Raw genomic sequence first — 20,202 nt, forward strand, 5'->3', positions numbered from 1 at the left:
TGCTGAGGTTCCTCATGGGCCTCCCGAGGCTGCTGAGGTTCCTCATGGCCCTCTTCAGTAAAGCGCGACGGTGTACGCCAGCGGTGCAGGCTCGACGGGGCCGGGGTCCCATGCGGCCTCACGGCCCTCTTCAGTAAAGCGCGGAGGTGTCCGCCAGCAGCGTTGGCTCGATGGGGCCGGGGTCCCATGGTCGGTGGCTGCCCAGAAGAGACAACATGTGGTCCAGAAGCTCCGACGGCTTGGAATCGCCCAGCCCAGGTAGAGAAAGTAGTTCACGGGCGCGCTCGGCCTCAGTGCGCTCGACAGTTACGAGCAGCAGTGCTTTTAGCGTCTCGTACTTGCGGTCCTTGTCGTTCCCAAAACTCCGGCAGTTTAATCGAAACTGCGCTTTTCGCCAAGTTAGTTTCAAGCTCCTAGAGCAAGACGGGGTCACCAATGTAGGAGTTGCGGATGACGAGAGAACGAGACACATCTCAGCTGTTCAAAGCTCCTTTATTCCAACAGCACTGAAATCGCGACCAGAACTCATACAGCTTTTATAACGCCAAAACCCTCTTCGGAGGGCGTGGCTCCAACAACCGCGCGCATGCCACGCCCACACCATCAAAAGCCCCACTGGCCCGTGCCCGTGGATTATGTCCCAATAAGGTAACCCCACCACCCCCATCACGACGCCACTGGTCATAGGTCACGTTGTACAGGTGCCATCTTGAAAAACTTTGCACCTCTATATCTCTGAAACCACTCCATGAAAGAAATTGAGACCTGGCTCATTGTCAACGACTCCCCATGGGGAATAAGACATGTTAATGATGTCATCGGTGCCTTTGTTATGACGTCATAATTCGACAAATACAACACTTATCTGATCATTATGAAAAAAAAATTCTCTGCAACTGTTGGTCCGATTGACATGAAATTTTCGCCAAAGGAGCGCCTCCTCCTTTAGAATATTTCAATGATAATCATGACGTCATAGGTCATGCAGTACAGGCGCCATCTTGTAAAAAACGAAAAACGTTGCACCTCTATCTCCAAAACCACTCTATGGAAAAAAATTGAGACGTGGCTCATTGTAAAGAACTCCATATGGGGAATAGGTGCTGTTAACGATGGCGTCATTGGTGCCATAATTATGACGTCTTAATTCAAAAAGGGACAAAGCTTAGTCTGATCAGTTTGAAATTTCTTGAGCCTGATCTATGCAACAATTATATTCGAGAATATAAATTTATGATGTCATCGCTCACGTGGTCTGTTAGTCATATTGGATCGAAAAAAAAAAACCCTTCAAAAACAGAAGAGTTGTTCGCACCAAGTTGACTGTGCAGGGTAAGTATTATATGAATACCATCCAGTTCACACTGAGAACATCTTCACATGACATTCTGCCATTCACACTGTGAACAATGTTTCGCGGGATATCCCAACAGACGGTAAACTTTTCTTCGCGGGATATCCCACCAGCTGCATAACACGTCATCCCCGTGAGTTACTGTACAGAATGAAAACACTCCACAGTATTTATTAGTGCAATTAGCTGTCTCCCTTTTCCCCATTGAAACAATGGCACGGCATGCATTCAGATTGTCATCGACATTCGTAGATTATCGTCGACATTCTTGGGATTTGCCTCAGCGTTTGGGGGCTTTGCCTCACCGTTCGCGGTTTGTTCCTCACTATTCGCAAATTTTCGCGATTTGAGAACCAATCCCCCCCCTCCCCCCCCCCCCCCCCCCCCCATTTACGTTTTTGCAATTCGCGGCATTTCCCAGGAACATATTCCCGTGAATAACAGCGTCCAACGGTATTGGTGAACTATAAAAGGTGCAATGGTGCATTTAAAGTATTTAGGTCCATTTAAAGTTTTTTTAGTCCATTAAAAATATTTTAAAGCTGTGATGCTGTGCACACACGACTCGATTGCCAGAGAGGTAGGCCACAACGCGTTGATACAACAAGAGTCTTTATTCAGAGCTCGCACTTCAGCACTCGGCGGGCTCGAGCTTAGAGCCCGCATATATGTCCCGAGGCCACGCCTTGCCCCCGGGTGAGGCCGATCGGCCGAAAGGCGGGCCGTGCATTTCAGTTCCCCGCCTGGACGCTTGCGCCACCCGCTGGTGCGCAGAATTATTGTCCCTTGTGCCCACCACACGCGCCCCCCCCACCCCCCCCCCAGGAATTCCCGCGCACCTGAAGGGTGAGCTTGCGGGAAACCGGATGATCCAGCCGAAACGCCCCCTGGCGATGCGTGCAGGGCTGGGGGGTAGCGGGACGGCGGGGCTGGTGGCTACCGGGGTCTGACCGCCGGGGGGCGGCCTCGACGCAGAGGCAGAGCTGCTTGTGGGGGGTGGTCCAGATCGAGGTGGGCCGGCTTGAGACGGTCCACGGAGATACGATCCGCGGCACCGCCGATGTCGACGGTGAAATATTTGTCCCCGGTCTCCAGCACGCGGAAGGGCCCGTCGTACAGGGGCCGTAGCGGTGCCCGGTGGGCGTCGTGCCGGACGAAGACGTACTCCGCCGTGCGAAGCTCCGGGGCGACGTGGGAGGACGGGCAACCGTGGTGTGCCGTCGGCACCGGGGCGAACCTCCGAGCAGTCTCCTGCAGGGTGGAGCGCTGTTGCGCCGCGGACCAAGGAGCCGTGGAGTCGGGGATTAATTCGCCCGGTACCCGCAGTGGTTGCCCGAAGACCAGCTCCACCGAGGACGCGCGCAGGTCGTCCTCGGGCGCCGTCCTGAGGCCCAGCAGGACCCAGGGGAGCCCGTCGGCCCAGCTGCCGTCACGGAGGCTGGCCCGTAGCGCGGCCTTCATCGAGCGATGAAAGCGCTCGCACAGGCCATTGGCCTGGGGGTGGTAGGCCATGGTGCGGTGCAGTTTGACGCTGAGCCCTTGTGTCACCGTGCCCCAGAGCTCCGAGGTGAACTGGGGGCCGCGGTCGGACGAGATGTCCGAGGAGGCGCCGAACCGGGCAACCCAAGTGGCGATGAAGGCTTGCGCCACATCCGCTGCAGACGTCGCCGCCAATGGCACGGCCTCCGGCCACTGTGTGGTGCGGTCCACCATGGTGAGGAGGTGGGTGAACCCCTGCGAGGGGGGCAGAGGTCCCACCAAGTCGACGTGGACGTGGTCGAACCGACGCTCGGGCACCGTAAACGGGGCCAACGGGGCCTGGGTGTGGCGGTGGACTTTTGCGCGCTGGCACGCGAGGCACGTCCTGGCCCAGTTGCGGACGTCCTTCCTGAGGCCATGTCAGACGAACTTCGCCGCGACAAGCTTCTGGGAGGCCTTTGTGCCCGGGTGGGACAGGCCGTGGATGGCGTCGAAAACCGGGCGCTGCCAGCCAGCGGGCACGATGGGGCGAGGCCGGCCGAGGGAGACGTCGCACAGGAGGGCCGCGCCCGCGACATTGAACGGCACCTCGGTGACGCGGAGGCCCATGACGGCGGTCCGCAAGGCCTGGACGCCGGGGTCAGTGGTCTGGTCCTCCGCCATCCGGGCATAGTCGATCCCGAGGTGGACCGCATGCGTGACGGACCGGGAAAGACAAAAGACAAAGGGACGGCCCCGTGCCTGGTGATGCGGTGCCCCAAGAGGTCGATGGCGGCAACGCCGAAACGGCACTTTGCGGGGTTGATGATCAGGCCATGCTGGGCCAGGCATTCGAAAAGCATGCGGAGGTGGAGCAGGTGCTCCTCCCAGGATGCGCTCATGACTAGGATGTTGTCCAGGTAGACATAGATGAAAGGTAAGTCGCGCAGGACGCTGTCCATGAGCCGTTGGAATGCCTGGGCCGCATTCTTCAGCCCAAAAGGCATTCGCAGGAACTCAAAGAGGCCGAAAGGGGTGATGACGGCCGTCTTTGGGACATCGTCCGGTTGGACGGGGACCTGGTGGTAGCCCCGGATGAGGTCCACCTTGGAGAACATGGTCGTGTTTGCCAACCGGGCGGAAAAGTCCTGGATATGCGGGACCGGGTAGCGGTCGGGGGTGGTGGCATCATTGAGCCGGCGGTAGTCACCGCACGGCCGCCATCCTCCGCCGGGCTTCGGCACAATGTGCAGAGGAGAAGCCCAAGTGCTGTTGGAGCACCGTACGATCCCCAGCCGTTCCAGCGTGGCGAACTCCGCTTTCGCCACGGCGAGCTTCGTGGGGTCGAGTCGGCGTGCCCGGGTGTAGACCGGTGGCCCAACCGTGGGGATATGGTGCTCCACCCCGTGTTTGACGGCCACCGCTGAGAAGGTGGGCCGCGTGAGGGCCGGGAAACTGGCGAGGAGGCGGGTAAACTCGTCCGCTGCCGGAAGCGTGCAGACTAACCTCGCCCGGAACGGAACCTTTCAGCAAGCCGCTTGGCAAGCCGCTCGGTGAGCTGCTCAGCGAGCCGCTCAGTGAACAAGCGAGCGAGCTGAACATTTCGGCCTGGACGAGATGTCTGCGCTTAACCTCGACCAACAGCCCATGCGCACATAGGAAGTCCGTGCCGAGCAGGGCCATTGGCACGCTGGCGGTAACGAACGAACATTGAAAGCGCTGCCCTCCGAACCGCAGTGAGAGGCAACGCTTCCCGAATGTGCAGATGGGTGTACGGTTGGCGGCATGCAAAGCGAGGCCCGGGCCCGCGGCTTGCTTGTCGGATGTGGAGGCAGGGAGGACGCTTACCTGCGCTCCCGTGTCGCAAAGAAAACGGCGCCCGGACAAGGTGTCCATGATGAACAGGAGGCTGCCGGAATGGCCGACGCTCATGGCCGCAAGTGAGTGCCGGCCCGACCCGTCAAAAGAACACGGCGGGTGGCACGTTTTAGCCTTGCGGCCGAACCTGGCATGGTAGTAGCACCAGGTTTGCGGCGGTGGCCCCCGCGGCGGCCGTGCCGGCGGTGGTGGTGGTGGTGGCGGCGGTAGTGGGCGGGGCGTAGCAGCGGCCACGAGGGAAGCAGGGGGCACTGTAGCCTCCGCGCCGGGATCCACTACTGCAGCACCGTACACCGACCGCATGTCGCGGGCCGCGAAATACTTGTCGGCCTCTCCAGCCAGGGCGCGGGGTTCCGTTATTTTGGAACCGGCCAGCGCGAGGCGCACCTGTACAGGTAGCTGGCGTAGGAAAAGTGCTCGAAATAAGAAATCCAGGCGCCGGTCTCCAAGCAGCGACAGCATGAAATCCATCCGGACGGATCGTCGTGTGTCGCCGAGGGCGGGAAGGTCCAGGAGGCGGTCGGCACGTTCGACCTCTGTGAGCCCGAACGTGGCGAGGAGGAGACGTTTGAGCGCCTCATACTTGTGGCGCCGAAGGATGGACACGACGCGGGCGGCAGTGCCGGGTCCGAGGGCGGCGACCACGTGGTAGTACCGGGTCTAGTCCGCCGTGATGCCCCGGAGCTGAAATTGAGCTTCGGCCTGCACAAACCAAACGTCGGCTTGCGCTTCCCAAAACTCCGGGAGGTTGATTGCGACGGCGTTGGTAGCCATGGCGCGTTCGGGGGTCAGCAACGGCTGGCAATCGAGTCGTGTGTGCACAGCACCACACTGGTGACCCCGATTGGTTCAGAGAGGTAGGCCACAACGCGTTGATACAACAAGAGTCTTTATTCAGAGCTCGCACTTCAGCACTCGGCGGGCTCAAACTTAGAGCCCGCATATATGTCCCAAGGCCACGCCTTGCCCCCGGGCGTGGCCGATCGGCCGAAAGGCGGGGCATGCATTTCAGTTCCCCGCCTGGACGCTCGCACCACCCACTGGTGCGCGGAATTATTGTCCCTTGTGCCCGCCACAAAGCAACATTTTCTTGGGAGCTATTAACCCTCCAAGTTTCACCCTCGATCTGCTGCTGAGTTTATATGATCTGACTGTAAACAACGTTTCGGGTTAGTCGGCCTGCAGCATGTGCAGTTCCTCTGCTTTTCTGGAATTCACTCTGATTGGCAAAGATGCGCAGATCGAGTGGGTCTCCTACTCTACTTGCTGCAATGTACAGCTGTCCCTGTGTAAAACCACGACAGGTTCGACCGCTTCGACAACATGTTCGGCCTGTACGGCATATAAATTAAAATGTCGGTCGGTGGAGTCAGCCATCGTACATCATCATCATCGTCGACGTCATCGACGTAATGACGTAGCGTGACAGACTGACACAAAACTGCCGCTACTTTAATATACAGAAGATGATATATTTTAACCTCCTGTAACTTTGCAGTCACGATGAAGGGATTGGTGTTACGATTAGATTTACTATCATATTAATGTTACGTTCTCATTATTATGAAAATGATATTGCTATCAAAAAACCGACGCAAATTCCTTACTTCCGTGGTTATTCGTTTTGTACACCGCTTATCATTTATTCATGAACCATACACTGCTTCAATCCATTAACTTTGCATTCACGACATTTGGATTGAAGTGTTATGGTTATATTGGTTCACGAGTTATCAAGTGACCACTATATTCGTCATGTGTGTGCGTCTGTCTGTGTGTGTCTGTCTGTCCCAAGTATAACTACCCGATGATATCATCTGATCTTGATGAAACTTGGGTGGGAGGTTGATATCATGATCTCGTTGTGTCCTGCCTCGAGTGGGCGTATTGCGCCCATTGTGGGCGGAGCCACACCCGAAAAAGATGTCTTTTTAGGGGGTAATCGATTTCAAGCTACATCTTCTCTGAGTGGTTTGGTGGAATCTGACAGGGGTTTCGGTATTTGGTTCGGCCAATGTCATGTGTCTAGCCCCATGGAGCTCGATTTTTCATTTATTTTTTTTTCATTTCATTTTTCACCGAATTTTCGGTATTGTGTAGCTAACTAATCTCATAACTGATTATACATTATTTTCTATCTCATGTCAAGGTCAGTAACCTTCGTTTTGACATTTCCGGGCCTGGCCTGTCCGGGCCTGTTTCGGTTATAGTCCGTCCTTTGTCATTGAATACCGCTCGCTCGTGAACCATTGTCGTTTCCTGACTTGTTTACTGTATTATTATTATTATTACGAAAACGATACGACTGTATCAAGAAACCTGGGCTTAATTTGTCCGAAGCGACATGAAGGTGAGGCATGAAGGCACGAAGCCTAAGACCTATATGTACCGTGTTGTTGAAAGAGCCATAACGCCGATGCTTTCGATATTTGATGGTCATTTTAACAATCGGTTTGTTTGTGCTTCACACTGAATGAAAAACATAAAGGTAGAGCATGGCGATTGTGATACATGACAGGTTCAACGATATGCCCGGCCTGAAAGGCATAGGAATAAAAATGGCGGTGTGTGGAGTCAGCTGTTGTTCCGACATAATGACATCACATCACCCCTGTCATGTGACCAGATCTTCAGCTCTAATTGGTGGATGCTTGAGGGGACATACATACATACATATGAACAGACAAACACTGTTCTCGACGGCTTTGCCCCATGGGCTACGCCATCAAAAAAAGGAAGAGTATTGATTATATCAGGGATTATAATTTGCCAGGGATACAGATTGGGTTCAGGATCAGGAAAAGAGAAGAGCACATGAGTTAATTTAGTGATTTCGTCCAGCATTTCTTTTTAAGCCTGTTTGTAGAAAAGCCCACAAAAAGGGGGACCACTTTCAAAGTAAAGATCCCACTATGGTGGAACAGTTGGAAGTAAGACAGTATTAGGGACAAGTAAGTTACCATAACATGCTGACAGGATGGTGTATACTCTAGAGGTGCACACATTCACCTCTATGCTGTCTATCCTGGGTGCGAATCCCGACCCAGCTATAAACTGTCATCCCTTTGTTTCACAGGCAGTGTCGTCCGTCAATTCAGCAATGTGTGTCGTCCCTCCGATGGACGTTTAACTTGGCATCCCATCTGCCAGCATTAGTTAATGGATGATAAAGATTCCACGGAGTCCTTCGCCAAGAGAAGAGGCAGCGAGCCATTGTCTGCAACCTAAACAAATTACAAGTTCCTTTACCCCCAGCCGTGTGCGCTGCGCTGGAATGGCATCAGATTTGACATCTTAGAATTGGAGGAGAGGAATTGGGCAACTACAGCCCTCTTATCGTAACTTCAGTTGTGGGGAGGATATGTTCGACATGTTAATTAGGGATGAGAAGGGGAACGTTTCGATGAATGTGAACTGATTAAAAGTATAGTCAGCATTGATTTACGAAAGGGAGATCATGTTTAACAAATTTATTGGAGTTGTCATTGTGTGGATTAGAAGGTTGTTAGCGAAGGTGAGGGATTCGGGGATGGCTGGTAGAGGAGCGACCTGGACTGGCAACTGGATTAGTGGTATGAAGCACAAAGAGTGTCTGTGAGTGGAAGGATGTAAGTAGCGGTGAAGAGTGGGGTACCTGAGCAATTACTACTGGGACAATTATTCATAATTTACAATGATTTGGACAGTTGGGTTAAGAGTAGGACTTCTAAATTTGTAGATGGCACAAAGCTTGGAGGTACGGGAGATAGCAGAGAGGGTCATGATCAGATTCATGAAGGTATCAATCCTTTAATAGATTCAGCAAAAGATTGGCAGATGCAGTTTAATATAAAGAAATATAAGGTGCTGGGATGGGTAAGAATAATGAAAACTAGAACTGCCACTTTACAACTGCTGGTGGTGATGACTGGTTTCCTCCGCCTTCCCGCTTTTGATACAACACCGATGATATTGTTGCGGTGCGACCGAGAGGGTTCCAAATTTATCCCACGCCTAAACAACAATTTGTTGCAGGAGGGTCAAGTGCAAGGTGCACACGTCACCGAAGACGGCGATCGAACCCTCACTTTCACACACCTTATTCAATTGCGTGCCGAGCGGTTTTGCACGGTGTGGAAAGCGGCGTTACCCCACGAGATTTATGGACCTGAGTCTAGCCAAATTCGGTCCCAGATGATGCTCGGCCAATGGAGAAAAGACGTACCGAACAGGTTGGAAGTAAAAACAAAATATACAGCCTTTTATTTGGAAGGCACAGAGAAACAGAGACGAAGATTTACCTTAACAATTCTTACCTATCATAATAAACCCCACTGGCGCCTGCACACTCTGACACACACTCAGGGAATAACACTCTGGTTAAAGGGCATACCGATGTACGTGCTGGGATTCCTCGCTGGTGACCACGTGGTCTGGTGTGCGTGGCTTGCAGTTCGATGAGGTCAGGTCCGCAGGACGAACCGCCGTCTCAAAGTTGGCACGGACGAACTTAGCACAGGTAGATGAACTTCAGAGCAGGTGAGTCATGTCGAAAATGCCAATGCTTGCGGGTCAGCCGGATGGCCCAAAAGATCGGCGCAGACGCGATGGGTGTTTCCGTCGAACAAAGGCCAAACAGGTGTCGTGGGAGATATGAAAAAGCAAGCGAGGTCTCGTCGTGGGCATGGCGAAAGGGGAAAGAGCTCAGGTGTGTCCTCCGTGAAGTCCCAAAAAGCAAGAGAACGATAATGCCTGCGCGTGGGCTATTATCAGAACTGGCCACGCCCTTCAAAATGTTCCAGAGCCTCCCATTGGCTGAGGCTTGTCGCATCATGGCGACGGGTTACCGGTCGCCATTGGTCACGTGGGCCGTGCTTTTGGCCACGCCTTTCTGCAGATCCGGTGTTATGGCTTCCCTTACCCACACAAGGGTTTGACATCCTGCCTAACTCAACGCATATTTGGTCTTTTTTTACTACACAATGGGAAGGGCTAATCTTTACATTCAATAAGACATATCTAACTACTGCAGTCTACATGTAGTCATGCAACGAACTATAGGGGGTTTGCCTTTATGGCACAACCGCAACAATATTAATACCAGGAATATGCATCCACAACCATCCTTCACCATGTTCTGGAATGTCAACCGAGGGCCTCACTTTTTCACCTTCATTCGTTTTAAAATTCGTTCTCTCCACAACCGCTTGAGCGATTGACACGGAACTTTCAACATAGGAGTACCTACCCATGGAGATTTTTGAAACAAAGCTACACGTTGGAAATGCGGCCGGCGTTTCAAAAAGTCTGTTTTCTGTAGGCATGGGTTGCAGGGTGGTTTCACGTATCAGGAATAAACGGCCTTACCGATCAGAAAGAGGGACAATCTTGGAGCGTGTTACACAGGAGAAGGATATGAGGATGGGAATTGATATTCAGTGGGATAAAATACAAATCCCAAGAGATAGTGTTAACACTGTACCGTATCAGAAATTATAGGCCTTCCTGAGAATAATGTGTACAATTTTGGCCACCACATCTGAGGAAGAACATAACTCCAAACGAATGGGTTCAGTGTCAAGCTACTGGATTCACTCCAGGCCTAGCTCGACTGAGCTAGGATCGGCAAAAGGAGACAGGACTTTATACATTATAAAGGATCAGTTACAAGATCTGATAGAGATCTATAAGACAGTAAGTGCTGAAGTTGTTTCCTGAAGAATAAGAGGAACGAAGAGGAATAATTAGGATAAGAATAATGAATAATTAGGATAATAAGAGGAATAATTAGTATAAGAATAATGAATAATTAGGATAATAAGAGGAATAATTCTGAATATTTTCTGAAGAGTTGTTTTCTTTCAGCAAAATGGGCAGTGACAAGAGCAGTTTGGGAAGGTTCCTGGTTGATGGATACTACATGGACGTATAATAATATGTATTTTATAGGACATCGACAGGACATCAAGACCAGCCTCATCTCCATCTCGTCTGCTCCATCATTTGAACACCTGGCTTTTAAACTCTCTGGTCACACGCAGTCAGTCATGGCTGTCGTCTACCGCCCTCCCAAACCACACCCATCATTCCTGTCTGACTTCTCCTACTTTCTGACCCAGCTCTGTTCCCTCTCCCCATCAATCCTCCTCCTCGGTGATTTCAATATCCACATGGACTCCACTGACTCCACAATAACCACTGACTTCACTGATTTACTCACCTGCTTTAACCTCACTCAACATGTCAACCTTCCTACCCATAACCGTGGGCACATTCTGGACATTGTCTGCTCTACTGGATTAATTTTGCACCATCTCTCTGGCTCCGACCTCACCCTCTCTGACCACTTAGCCATCACTATGACCATCAACATCCCCACCCCAGCACCAAGGCATTATCGCACTATCAACTTCCGTAAGCTAAACGCTCTTTCACCAACCTCATTCTCATCCACCCTCTCTGAAAAAATGTCCACTTCTCCCTTCGTTGACCTCCACACCCCTTCTGACCTCACTGACTCCTATAACCACACTCTCTTCTCCTGCCTTGACCAGCTTGCGCCGATAAAAACCAAAACAGTTTCTTTCACCCATTCTGCTCCCTGGTTTACCCCTGAACTCCGCCTGATGAAAACTCGTGCTCGCCAACTTGAAAGACTCCGCAATAAAACAGGTCTCACAATTCACTCCCAAACCTACAAGGACCACCTTCAACACTACAAAGATGCCCTCTCCCGCGCCCGCTCCGCCTACTACTCTCAAATTATCCACTCTGGCTCTGGAAACCCAAAAGCACTCTTCTCTACAATAAACAAACTCCTCAGCCCCCTGAACACCACCACCCAGTCATTCACAGTAGAAAACGGCATCTCCTTCCTTTCATTCTTCCAAAGCAAAATTGACAACATCTACAACAGCTTAACCACCACCGCACCCGCTCCCCCTCAAACCACCTGCCCCCCCTTATCCTGCCAACCCTTGTCTCAGTTCTCCCCAGTCTCCCCTACTGACCTCTCTGAACTCCTCATAGGAATGAAAACTGCCACCTGCACTCTTGACCTCATCCCCTCCAGCTTTGTCAAAGCCTCCCTTCCTGCTCTCTCTCCACTTATCACTGCAATAATAAACTCCTCCCTGTCTCCAGGCATCGTCCCACCATCCCTCAAAATTGCTGCTGTTACCCCCATTCTGATAAAACCTGGACTAAACCCTGACACCCTAAACAACTTCAGACCCATCTCCAACCTACCCTTTCTGTCAAAAGTTTTGGAACGCGCTGTAGCCACTCAACTCAAACATCACCGCTCTGCCAATAACCTGGATGAAACATTCCAATCCGGATTCCGCTCCAACCACAATACTGAAACTGCTCTCCTCAAAATCACCAACGACCTTCTCCTCTCCTCTGACGCCGGCAACCTCAACATTCTCATCCTCCTCGACCTCAGCGCCACCTTTGACACCATCAATCACACCATCCTCCTCACCCGACTTGAAACCACCTTTAACATTACTGGCACTGCCCTCTCTTGGATCAAATCATACCTCTCTGACAGACGCCAGTTCATCTCCATCAATAACTGCAAATCCCCCACTGCTCCCCTCCCCCAAGGTGTCCCCCAAGGTTCAGTTATTGGCCCCCTCCTCTTCATCCTGTACCTGTCCCCCCTTGGTCACTTAATCCGCCGTCATGGTCTCCAATTCCACTGCTTCGCCGATGACATCCAGCTTTTCATCTCCACCAACTCCATCTCCACCGCCACCCACTCTATCCTGACAAATTGCATCACTGAAATAAAATCCTGGCTTCAAATCAACTTCCTCAAACTTAACTATGATAAATCTGAAATAATCATCATTGGCCCAAAAACGCTCACCAAATCCACCCTTAACTTTGCCCTCAACATCGACGGTTTCCCAGTATCCACCTCCCCTCACATCCGGAATCTTGGTATTGAAGGAACTGCGCTCCAACGCGAGTCGAAAGAATTGACGCGACCAAAGACGGAATTCGTCCGAGTTGCTTTATTGAAACAAAACAGCTCAGGTATTCTCCCAAGCCCGTTTATCGGGCAGCAATATATATACACATTTATGTCGGGAAGTTTGCCCGGCAAAAACTATACCGGGCATGCCCGGGTGTCAAGGGCGAGCCTTGGAAAGGCGAGTCTGGAGCTGCCCGGGCGTGTTTGGCTGCGGCCTGGCAAGTCGAGGCTGGGCGTGCCCGGGCGCTCTGGGCGAGCCCTGAAAAGGCGATAGCGGGCATGCCCGGACGCTCTGGGCGAGCCCTGGAAAGGCGATAGCGGGCATGCCCGGGAAAGACGAGACCGGGCGTGCCCGGGAGGTTCGGGCGTGCCCGGGAACAGTGAGTCCGGGCATGCCCGGGAGAGGCGCGTCTGGCCGTGTTCTGGCCGGTGCAAGGCGATTGTGTGCATCCAGCGGTAACCGCTACAGTATCATCTTTGACCAAACCCTCTCCTTCGACAAATACACTAAACACATCACAAAGACAGCCTTCTTTCACCTGAAAAACATCGCCCGTCTCCGTCCATCCCTCTCCTCCACGGCTGCAGAAACCCTCATCCACGCCTTCATCACCTCCCGTCTGGACTACTGCAACAGCCTCCTCTATGGTTCACCCTCAATAATCACCAATGAACTCCAATACATTCAGAACTCCGCTGCCCGTCTACTCACCCATTCCCGGACCCATGACCACATCACCCCCGTCCTTTATAAGCTTCACTGGCTCCCCATCCCCCAGAGAATCCAGTACAAAATCCTCCTCTTGACCTACAAAGCCCTCCATAACCTGGCCCCATCCTACCTGACTGACCTCCTCTCCAGACACACTCCCACCCGCAACCTCCGCTCTGCTGGTACCAACCTCCTGACCCCCCCCCCCCCCATCCGGACCAAATTCAGATCCTGGGGGGACAGGGCCTTCTCCATCGCTGCTCCCACCCTCAGGAACTCACTACCTCACACCATCAGAGACTCCTCCTCACTCACCACATTCAAAACATCACTCAAGACCCACCTGTTCAACACTGCATTCAACATTTAACCCACCGCATTTAACCCCTGACTATCTCTTCTCCTTCTCCTTCCTTTTGCTTTGATTATTTACCTGTTGATTTTTGTCTTTTTGCACTTGTTTTTTGTACTCTGTCAAAGCGCCTTTGGGCTTCTTGAAAAGCGCTATATAAAATAAATGTATTATTATTATTATTATTATTATATGTGGACACAAGGCGTATGCGTATCTCCCGCAGAAATGGTCAGGATCATGTTTTTTCGGTTTTTTTTTTTTTTTTTTTTTTTTTGTATGCAGATTCGAGGCCCGTGAAAGAGCTAACATTTATAACACAAACACATCAAACAGACAAACAAAGTATGTAAAAAGGGGAGCGGTAGACAAGATGGAGAGAGAAGGGGAAGCACACAAACACAACATTTGAGAGCAGGGACATCGGGAGATGTGTGGGAGGGAGAGGGGTTGGGGGGAGGAGGCGTGGGAAGGGGGGTGGGGGGTGGGTGGGAGAAGTATAAAACACAAGGACACCAAGGACTTCCAGGAAAGAAGTTGGTATTTCAAAAAAGTGGATTTGGGGTGAAATTAGCGGGAGTAGTAGAGATCAAGGTTTTGGATGGGGGAAGATAAGAGATGGTGGTGAAAAAGTTCCGCTCATGCGCTTGTTGACAAAGTCACCAATGCCAGCCCTGCACTCAAGGAAGAGAAGGACAATTACATGGGGAGAATGGATTGGGATGGTAATATTCCCATTCTATGGAACCTGGAAAGCAGGGCGAGAACTCAGAGAAATGGCTTTGGCTATGGAGAAGTTAGCAAATACAACAGCCAGTGGGATGGAAAAACCTACAAGTGAGTTGGCAGCAACAAGAACTATGGCATTACAGAATCGCATGGCATTAGATATGCTGTTAGCAGAAAAAGGAGGTACATGTGCAGTGACTGGTGCAGATTGCTGTACATATATATACCTGATAATTCAGAAGAAATTTACAACATAGCTGATACTACAGACTTGGCATTTAATATGGAATATTTTTTTTGTGGGGGTGAATTTACTTTTCAAGATGACTTATAACCAAAAGTTCATTGGAATTATATTGAAATTATTCTAGATTTTGTTAATGTGACCTTTAAAAGAAACAAAAACCACATTTGACATTTCGAAACAAATAAATTGATCCTTGAAAGTGATGTAAACTGATATCGAACTCAATTCATGGACAGTACTGTGTTAAACTTCTGTACGTTTTCCAGAAGTATCTCTTTATTTTGCACATTAGCCAAAATTTTTTTTAACAAAAACAAAAGTTAAATTACGACTGGGATTACGGACAGTAAAATTACAGTTCAGTACTTCGTGTAACCCCCACGAGCATTCAGGAGAGCACGTACACGTGGAGGCATGCTGTTCACGAGATTTTCCAAGGTTTGGACAGGAATCGCTTGAAATGCAGTGACAATAGCCTGCTGCAATTCACGCACAGAGGTCGGCTGCTGGTCCAAGTGGTCGATTTGATGCGTTAATTCTGCCCACAAGTTCTCTATCGGATTCATATCCGGGGACATGGCAGGCCACTCCATATGCTCTGCACCACGGTCAGCAAGAAAGTGTTGGATCATGCGAGCACGATGAGGCCATGCATTGTCATCTTGGAAGACAAAGTTTCCTCGAAATGCTGCACGAGCAAATGGAAGCAATGTTTCTTCCAGAATGGCCCTGTACTTGAACTGGTTCAGGTTTCCATTCAGAACAACCAGGTCAGTTTTGCCCACTGCATGAAAAGCAGCCCAAACGGTCACCCCACCACCTCCAGCTTGGACTCTTGGCACTATACAATCTTTGTTGTAGGCTTCATGCACTTGTCTGCACACTCGGACACGGCCATCTTGACGATAGACCAGAAATCTAGACTCGTCACTGAAGATCACGTGATTCCAGTGTCCTGGCTGCCATTGACGGTGCTCTCTGGCCCACTGCAATCGGCGCTGGCAGTGTTGACTGGTCAGGTGTGGCTTTCTCAGGGGACGCCTGGCACGATAGCCTGCTTGAACCAGTCGTTGGTTGACTAGCCTTCTGGATACAGGCACATTTGTCAGTTGCTGCCACTCAGCTCTACGCCGATTAGCTGACTTGGTACGGCCATTGCGGACTAACCGGTGCAGCTGGCGATCATTCCTCCTTGTGGTTCTGCGGGGACGTCCTGGCCTCGGTATTGGAGTAGGGACACCCCTCTGAGCATTTCGTTTCAGGATCTTTGACACCTGACCTTGAGTGATGCCATACTGCCGAGCAATAGCACGGTTTCATGCCGTAATTTCGTAAAGCCACCACTCCATGACAAACAGCATTGTCGAGTTGACAGACCATCTCCAGAGGAAGCGGCAATAACTTTTGGAGACGTGCAGCAGTTGTTTTCCACTAATACAGAACGCAACAACCCTTGTATACCCGACTGTGAAGCCAATCATCAAATGCACCTGTCCGTACATTTTGCCACGCCACCTGTGATATAATCCTGTTGTTGACTTCTTGCTGCGACAGACAATCAGTGACATGGTTCTTTAAACAAATAAATTACCAAAGTGTAAAAGAAACTCACCAGATTGATATACTGAGTTAAGAAAGTAAACCCAAGTCAAGAAATAAAAAATATTCCATATTAAATGCCAAGTCTGTGTAAGGAAAGAAGGAGCAAAATTTCATGATTACACGAAGGGGGGTGCGTTTGCATGGTTGGGAAATATATTTGGGGGAGTAGCAGCTAAGATACTCCAATACCTGTTTGTTGGATTGGTGATTGTATTGGCAATAGTTCTGGTGGTGGCCTGCTTGAACAAAATAACTAACCATGAAATGGTACTTCGAGAAGAACCAAATGCGAACTCAGATGAGGAAGACATTTATGGTGACTTGGACATAGAGATAAAACGACTGAATCAAATAATGATACAGATGGATAGTGTAGATTCAAATTAATGGTGGGTGTGTAACAGCAATGAAGATAAAAGGATGTTATGTATTGTGCCGGTCTTATAAGGCCTGTGAACCAATATCACCAAAGTTTGAAACCGTGAGAACTGATGTCACTTCATGGACCATTTTCAAAATCAAAACAATGTTTGTGGAAACGGCTGCTAACTCATTTTAAAAAAAAAAGAAAAAAAAAAGGTGGGGAATCTATGATAATGAATAGATCATTCATAGTTGATTTGGGGCTAGGTATCCCTGTTTGTGATATTTCAACCATAATAACTCATCACATTTCAAATACATGAGTTTAGCATTTATGAGATGTATGAAGCATTCATTTTATACTTGTTTGGTAAAGAAAAAAAATAGGAAAATTGTTGATATAGAAATTAATATAGCGATTAATTTCCTCTGATTTGTATTACGGGGACCACAAATTATTTTAATTTTCCCTTCTCAAAATGTCAGCCTGAGAGCACGTTAAATGCTATTCCGAGTCCTGTTTTGAAATATACATCTGATTTTGGATCTTATGTCTTTGTGGTTTTTTTTGTCACGTTCCTGGCGATTAAAATCTGCTGAAGAGCACTTACCTGCACGGATCCCACCGGCAGTCTCCAAACCCTGCAGAAAATAACTCAAACTGAGGCGAGATTAAAATGTACATAAATGCCAGCTTTATTAAATGGAATGCCGGTAATACAAAATAAAATGCGCGATAATAAATAATGTTCCTAAATGGGACGTCCCCACAGACCGACACAAACACAGACGAAGGATAAAATAAATGCAATGAAAAATAATAGGTGTGTGGTTGGCACTTATCTGCGAGTGGCTTAAACCTCAACAGGAATCGTCCGCTCTTGGCGGGAAATGCACACCGGTTGGCGCGAACTCGTGCGTGGGAATTAGGCTTTGCTGAGCCCTCGTTCACCTTACTGTGCGATCCGCTCAAGACCCGCTGCCTCCTTGGTTCGCTCGGCACGGCCCCAGCTGCACGAAGATGGGCTACTCGCACAGGGTCCACGAGCTGTGACCGCCTTGCCACACGATCGGCGCCAAACCCACGCCCTTTGTTAATAGCGCGATTGAATGTTTTCGTGCTTGTGAAGAAAACCAACCCGAGAATAAAGCGAATAACTAAACAAGCAACCGCTCGCGATGCATCCACAGCGAGATGGGTCACAAGAAGAACAACCAGGAGAAGACCAAAATGTCCACCGCTTCAATCATGCCAAACTCAGAGCCAGAGAGTCCAGAGAAAAGTAATAAGCGACCTTTCGCTATCAAAACCAGGACGAGAAGGCACAAGGGGAAATGTCGGTCAGAGCGCTCTTTTAACGTCCAGGATCTGACGTCATCTGTCGTGCTTTTCCAATCAGCGAGTTGCTTCTTACTCGTCCTTGTGTCAATCAAAACGATGACAAATCACGACTCCTCGGGGCGTGGCGTCAGCCTGCCCGTTCTATGTGTGCCTCCAAAGTTGGAGTTATCAGCGGTCGGGCTCAATGTCCTGGCTTGCGGTAGGTTTTATTATGAACTAGCTGAATGCACCGGCGTTGCCCGGGTTCTTTTTGAATGAATTTAATCTTCTGTACATAGGTCTTACTACTATAATTCAGCTTTTACTCGCGGCCGTAGAAGATTGACGACTATAATTCAGCTCAGCTTTTAATTGCAAAATGGGTGCAGCCCGGCCAAGGCGGCCTCGCCACCGAGCCTATAACCTTGCCGGGGCCCGCCCCGACATTTTTTGTTTCAGAGGTTTCCTCCTATCTTTCACCGTTCAGGAGATTAGCGTGTGCAGACAAACAAACAAACAAACAAAAACTTTCGTTTATATATACAGTGCATTCAGAAAGTATTCAGACCCCTTAACTTTTTTCACATTTTGTTATGTTGCAGCCTTATGCTGAAATCGTTGAAATTCATTTTTTCCCTCATCAATCTACACTCAATACCCCATAATGACAGAGAAAACAGGATTTTAGAAAGTTTTGCAAATTTATTAAAAAGAAAAAACTGAAATATCACATTGACATAAGTATTCATCCCCTTTGCTATGAGACTTGAAATTTAGCTCAGGTGCCTCCCATTTCTCTTGATCTTTGAGATGTTTCTACACCTTGATTGGGATCCACCTGTGGTAAATTCAATTGATTGGACATGATTTGGAAAGGCACACACCTGTCTATATAAGGTCTCACAGCTGACAATGCATATCAGAGCAAAAACCAAGCCATGAGGCCGAAGGAACTGCCTGCAGAGCTCAGAGACAGGATTGTGTCGAAGCACAGATCTGGGGAAGCCTACAAAAAAAATTCTGCTGCATTGAAGGTTCTCAAGAGCACAGTGGCCTCCATAATTCTTAAATGGATGAAGTTTGAAACAACCAGGACTCTTCCTAGAGCTGGCCGCCCGGCCAAACTGAGCAATCGGTGGAGAAGGGCCTTGGTAAGAGAGGTGACCAAGAACACAATGGTCACTCTGGCTGAGCTCCAGAGATCCTGTGTGGAGATGCGAGAAACTTCCAGAAGGACAACCATCACTGCAACACTCCACCGATCTGGGTTTTATGGCAGAGTGGCCAGGCGGAAGCCTCTCCTCAGTGAAAGACACATGAAGGCCCGCTTGTAGTTTGCAAAAAAACACCGAAAGAGCTCTCAGACTGTGAGAAACAAGATTCTGTGGTCTGATGAAACCAAGATTGAACTGTTTGGCCTCAATTCTAAGCGTCATGTCTGGAGGAAACCAGGCACCGCTCATCACCTGCCCAATACCATCCTAACGGTGAGGCATGGTGGTGGCAGCATCATTCTGTGAGGGTGTTTTTCAGCAGCAGGGACTGGGGGACTGGTCAGGGTTGAGGGAACAATGAACGGAGCAAAGTACAGAGATATCCTTAATGACAACCTGAAACAGAGCACCCAGGACCTCAGACTGGGCCAAAGGTTCACCGTCCAACAGGACAATGACCCGAAGCACACAGCCAAGACAACGCAGGAGTGGCTTAGGGACAACTCTGTGAAGGTACTTGAGTGGCCCAGCCAGAGCCTTGACTTGAACCCAATCAAACATCTCTGGAGAGACCTGAAAATGGCTGTCCACCAACGGTCCCCATCCAACCTGACAGAGCTTGAGTGGATCTGCAGAGAAGAATGGCAGAAAATCCCCAAATCCAGGTGTGCAAAGCTTGTCGCGTCATACCCAAGTAGACTCGAGGCTGTAATAGCTGCCAACGGTGCTTCAACTAAGTACTGAGTTAAGGGTCTGAATACTTATGTCAATGTGATATTTCAGTTTTTTCTTTTTAATAAATTTTCAAAACTTTCTAAAATCCTGTTTTCTCTTTGTCATTATGGGGTATTGAGTGTAGATTGATGAGGGAAAAAATTAATTTAAACGATTTCAGCATAAGGCTGCAACATAACAAAATGTGAAAAAAGTGAAGGGGTCTGAATACTTTCTGAATGCACTGTATAGATTAGTGCCATTAAATGTGCGATTCTAACTAGTGTCTAATGTG

This window comes from Myxine glutinosa, chromosome 14, assembly GCF_964187855.1.
Source record: "Myxine glutinosa chromosome 14, kmMyxGlut1.1, whole genome shotgun sequence".
Taxonomy (NCBI): Eukaryota; Metazoa; Chordata; class Myxini; order Myxiniformes; family Myxinidae; genus Myxine; species Myxine glutinosa.